This window comes from Triticum aestivum, chromosome 4D (genome assembly GCF_018294505.1).
Source record: "Triticum aestivum cultivar Chinese Spring chromosome 4D, IWGSC CS RefSeq v2.1, whole genome shotgun sequence".
Lineage (NCBI taxonomy): Eukaryota > Viridiplantae > Streptophyta > Magnoliopsida > Poales > Poaceae > Triticum > Triticum aestivum.
Genome location: NC_057805.1, coordinates 301,482,547 through 301,488,546, shown reverse-complemented (window position 1 = coordinate 301,488,546; position 6,000 = coordinate 301,482,547).

Below are 6,000 nucleotides of genomic sequence, written 5' to 3'. Positions count from 1 at the left end.
TGGCCCCATCGCAACACCTCCCCTCGGGAGAGTCGCGCGAGGGGGCTGGGCACGGGGGCTGCGCTCGGGTAACGCCCAAGCGTACGCCACCCTGCCAAGTCCCCCGGACCTGGTCGTCATGCGCCCCTCCCGAGCCGAGCCTCGGCGAGGGCAAAGGTATGAAGGTCGTTTGAGCGTCAAGGGGGACTCGTGAGCATCGCGACTCAGGAGCCTAACTGGCCACGTAGCCCCTCACTCCTTGGTCTCGTCCTGGTGATCCGGACGACCCGACGGCGGCTGAGGTATGCGCGGGGTCGGGCCCTACCGACGTAGAACACTAGACCTATTCCTGCATTTCCTTTCTATAAGCTATTTGCGTGTCAAGGGGGACTCCTGAGCATCACGACTCAGGAGCCTAACTAGCCACGTAGCCCCTCACTCCTTGGTCTCGTCCTGGTGATCCGGACGACCCGACGGCGGTTGAGGTATGCGCGGGGTCGGGCCCTGCCGACGTAGAACGTAAAGCAAATGGGAAGGAAATCGCAAAATCTCAAAGCAAATATTACAAGACATATTGTCCTCCCAATACCAAATGCAAGTTTAAATGCCTCCACGAGGCATGGTCCATTTTGCAGAAACTAAACAGGAAAGGAGCCGCCACCAAGCCATCTCGTCACCCCAGACGTCGCCGCCGGCGCCAGCAAGGGACGCTTCTTCTTCAACGGCGTCGCCTTCACCTGTACCACCAGCCAGAGTTGCAGGATTAGTAGCACCGCCGGTCAAGGGCGCGGGAGCGAAGGCACAGAACTTCTTCAGCAGGGCCTCCACCTGACCCTTCACGGCTGCGGCAGCGGCCGCACAATGCTCGTCATCCACAGGCTCCAGCAGCTCATCAAGGCGGGTGGCAGGGTCGCGAAGATGGAGGTGGCTGAAGACGCGCGTCACCGCGGCTGAGGAAAGAACGCGGGCTTCTTCCTCTGCCATGGGGCCGATGCCGCTCACGATGTCCTCAAGCGCATCGACCAGATAAGGAAGGATCTGGGCGGGGCCCTTGTTGCTGGCGGCCGACGGCTCCTCCAAGCCCTTCTCGTAGAGTGACTGCACCGCCGTCCGAGACCTCTCCTCGAGGAGCTTGAAGGCCTCGTGGTCCTCAGCCAGGACCATCGCCTTAGCTTCAAGCTCGGCCTTCTCCGCCTTCAGCTTCTGCTCCAGCTCCTCCAACCGGCCATTCTCCGTGGCCTGCGCCTTCGCCAACTGCTCCAGCTCAGCGTCGCGATCCCTGACGACGTCCTCTCGGGCCTTCATCTTCTCCTCCTCCGCCTTGCGGCCTCGGGCTTCTTTTGCGCGCTCCCTCCGCGTGGTCTCCAGCTCGGCCTCCAGCGACCGGCAGCGGTCCTGGGCGGCCCCGGCATCCTTCAGCGCCACCTCGCGGGCGGCCACGGCTTGGGCAATGGCCTCCTTGTCCTTCTCAGAGTCCGCTGCAGCCTGGCTCAGCGTCGCCCGGACAGACACATCAGAATTAAGCCAGCCAGAGAGACTAGCTCCAGGCGCCCGACCACTAGGCGACGGTCGGCGCCTTGAAGATATTCTCGCATTAGGGTCATCGCAGAAAGAGCGCGCTCCAGAACGTCAGGGGAGGCCAAAGGACCCGGAGATAGCAGTGCGGCAGAAGGGGGGAGGCGATGTCGTCACCATGGCCTGGGAGGACGGAGGCTCCTGAGGTTTCGCGATCTCGGCAACCAAGCCAGGCGTTGGCGCACCCGGAGCCAACGGGGCCACGGGGGCTGGCTCCTCCCGAGGATGCTCCCCCAAGCCTCGCGAGGATGATCAATCCGGAGAAGCGTGGGTGCCGTCACTGCCCTTCTCCATGGAGAGGGGTGCAGCCACCACAGGCGAACCGGTCCCAAGAAGCACCGCCTCGTCCTCTTTCCTCCTCTTTGCCGCGGGCGTCGGCCTAATCGCACAACGGAGAAGCGTCAAGGGAGAGCAGCTGAAGCGAGAACAGGACAAGAACACTTACTAGTCTACCGCGGCGTAGTCCCTCTGCTTCGTAAGCTTGAAGCCGGAGAGCCTCGCAGCCTGTGGCGCAGGCGCGCGGGCTCCAAGAGCGGAAGAAGGGGCGACAGATGGACCTAAAGCAGCTCCAACGGAGTCAGAGCAGGAGCGTCATCTCGGGGGATCAACGCCGACCTGCCCCTCACCGGAACCACAGGTGGCTCCGCTCTCTCCAGGAGGACGCCGGCCTCGTCATCATCATCAGGCAGGGTGCGGAGGATGTCGGCCTTGTGCAAGGGGGAGGTCTCCCCATCCACTCGGGGGTCGCCTCCCAGTCACGCTCCTCGCCCTCCTCCTCTTCCTCCTCCTTGCGGGAATCGCCAGAAGACACGTCCACCGGCGCCGGGACCCTAGGGGGCGCCGGCGGCACCAGGCCGCGCCCGTTAAAGGTGGGCATGGCGGCCACGACCTGCGCCTCGTCCTTGCGGAGGAACAAGGGAACGAGGGCACTCGGCGGATACTCTTGGTCGTCCCCGACCAAGAGGCGGGGAGCCACAGCCAGCTCTTCATCGGACAAGGCCTCCGGACTCAGGCAAAGCTTGTCTTCTTTGCCCCCAACCATCCAGAAGGGGCGCGAGCGCGCTTGGAGCGGAGCCATCCGCAGCATCAGGAATTCTCTCAGGAGCATGACCCCCGTCAGCTTCGCCGCCTTCATGTTGCCCGGCCTCAGGTCGGCGGTCATCTTCTCCAGCACCGACGTTGCCCGGTCGTCAGTAAGATACGTGCGAGACCACCCCTCGTTAGACTGGGGCATCTCCGTCGGCAGATTCAACCGTGGGTGGACACACTTGGCATCCATCATGACCCACTTGCTTCTGAAGCCATCGGCCATCTTCCCGGCCTTCGAGATCGCGTTGGCCTTGCCGGCGCGACGAAGTTGGCGCATCCTGAGGTGTGGCCGTCATTGATTCGGAGGAAGATGAAGTGGCGCAGCAGTGCCATGGATGGCATCACCCCGACATACGCCTCACAATAGAAGGCGAAGATTGACAAGAGAAGAATGGAGTTGGGATGGAGATGGAGGGCATGCAACCTGTAATGGCGAAGGACGGCATCGAAGAAGTCGGAGAAGGGGGGAACCAGGCCCGCGACGACACTGCTCATGAAGAAGGGGTAGAAGGTGTTCTTCGAAGCCTCCGGCTCGGCGGAGCCAGCCCGGAGCTCGGTCTTCACCCTCCCATTGCTCTCCCCCGCCGTCAGCAGGCGCGTGGCGGCGAGGTTTGCTACCTCTTGAGCACTGCGTTGGTTTTCCCTTGAAGATGAAAGGGTGATGCAGCAAAGTAGCGTAAGTATTTCCCTCAGTTTTTGAGAACCAAGGTATCAATCCAGTAGGAGGCCACGCACGAGTCCCTCGCACCTACACAAACAAATAAATCCTCGCAACCAACGCGATAAGGAGTTGTGAATCCCTGCACGGTCACTTACGAGAGTGAGATCTGATAGATATGATAGGATAATATTTTTGGTATTTTTATGATAAAGATGCAAAGTAAAGTAAACAAAATAAAAACGGCGCCAGAAATAGCTTGTTGTTGGGAGATTAATATGATGGAAAATAGACCCGGGGGCCATAGGTTTCACTAGTGGCTTCTCTCAAGAGCATAAGTATTTACGGTGGGTGAACAAATTACTGTTGAGCAATTGACAGAATTGAGAATAGTTATGAGAATATCTAGGTATGATCATGTATATAGGCATCACGTCCGAGACAAGTAGACCGACTCCTGCCTGCATCTACTACTATTACTCCACACATCGACCGCTATCCAGCATGCATCTAGAGTATTAAGTTCATAAGAATAGAGTAATGCTTTAAGTAAGATGACATGATGTAGAGGGATAAACTCATGCAATATGATATAAACCCCATCTTGTTATCCTCGATGGCAACAATACAATACGTGCCTTGCTGCCCCTACTATCACTGGGAAAGGACACCGCAAGATTGGACCCAAAGCTAAGCACTTCTCCCATTGCAAGAAAGATCAATCTAGTAGGCCAAACCAAACTGATAATTCGAAGAGACTTGCAAAGATAACCAATCATACATAAAACAATTCAGAGAAGATTCAAATATTGTTCATAGATAAACTTGATCATAAACCCACAATTCATCGATCTCAACAAACGCACCGCAAAAGAAGATTACATCGAATAGATCTCCACAAGAGAGGGGGAACTTTGTATTGAGATCCAAAAAGAGATAAGAAGCCATCTAGCTAATAACTATGGACCCGAAGGTCTGAGGTAAACTACTCACACTTCATCGAAGAGGCTATGGTGTTGATGTGGAAGCCCTCCGTGATTGATGCCCCCTCCGGTGGAGCTCCAGAACAGGCCCCAAGATGGGATCTCACGGGTACAGAAGGTTGCGGCAGTGGAATTAGGTTTTTGGCTCCGTATCTGGTAGTTTAGGGGTACGCCCCCCTACCTCGTGGTTTCCTGGTTGATGTCTTGACATAGGGTCCAAGTCCTCTGGATCACGTTCGTTCCGAAAATCACGTTCCCGAAGGTTTCATTCCGTTTGGACTCCGTTTGATATTCTTTTTCTGCGAAACTCTGAAATAGGCAAAAAAACAGCAATTCTGGGCTGGGCCTCCGGTTAATAGGTTAGTCCCAAAAATAATATAAAAGTGTATAATAAAGCCCAATAATGTCCAAAACAGAATATAATATAGCATGGAACAATCAAAAATTATAGATACGTTGGAGACGTATCAAGCATCCCCAAGCTTAATTCCTGCTCGTCCTCGAGTAGGTAAATGATAAAAACAGAATTTTTGATGTGGAATGCTACTAGGCATAATTTCAATGTAATTCTTCTTAACTGTGGTATGAATATTCAGATCCGAAAGATTCAAGATAAAAGTTCAATATTGACATAAAAATAATAATACTTCAGGCATACTAACTAAGCAATTATGTCCTCCCAAAATAACATGGCCAAAGAAAGTTCATCCCTACAAAATCATATAGTTTAGTCATGCTCCATTTTCGTCACACAAGAATGCTCTCATCATGCACAACCCCGATGACAGGCCAAGCAATTGTTTCATACTTTAGTAATCTCAAACTTTTTCAACCTTCACGCAATACATGAGCGTGAGCCATGGATATAGCACTATGGGTGGAATAGAATATAATGATGGGGGTTATGTGGAGAAGACAAAAAGGGAGAAAGTCTCACATCAACGAGGCTAATCAATGAGCTATGGAGATGCCCATCGATTGATGTTAATACAAGGAGTAGGAATTGCCATGCAACGGATGCACTAGAGCTATAAATATATGAAAGCTCAACAAAATAAACTAAGTGGGTGTGCATCCAACTTGCTTGCTCACGAAGACCTAGGGCATTTGAGGAAGCCCATCGTTGGAATATACAAGCCAAGTTCTATAATGAAAAGTTCCCACTAGTATATGAAAGTGACAAAACAAGAGACTCTCTATCATGAAGATTATGGTGCTACTTTGAAGCACAAGTGTGGTAAAAAGGATAGTAACATTGTCCCTTCTCTCTTTTTCTCTCATTTTTTTGGGCCTTCTCTTTTTTATGGCCTTTCTCTTTTTTACCTCACTTGGGACAATGCTCTAGAAAATGATGATCATCACACTTCTATTTATTTGCAACTCAATGATTACAACTCGATACTAGAACAGAGTATGACTCTATATGAATGCCTCCGGCGGTGTACCGGGATATGCAATGAACCAAGAGTGACATGTATGAAAGAATTATGAATGGTGGCTTTGCCACAAATACTATGTCAACTACATGATTATGCAAAGCAATATGACAATGATGAACCTGTCATGATAAACGGAACGGTGGAAAGTTGCATGGCAATATATCTCGGAATGGCTATGGAAATGCCATAATAGGTAGGTATGGTGGCTGTTTTGAGGAAGATATAAGGAGGTTTATGTGTGAAAGATCGTATCATATCACGGGGTTTGGATGCACCG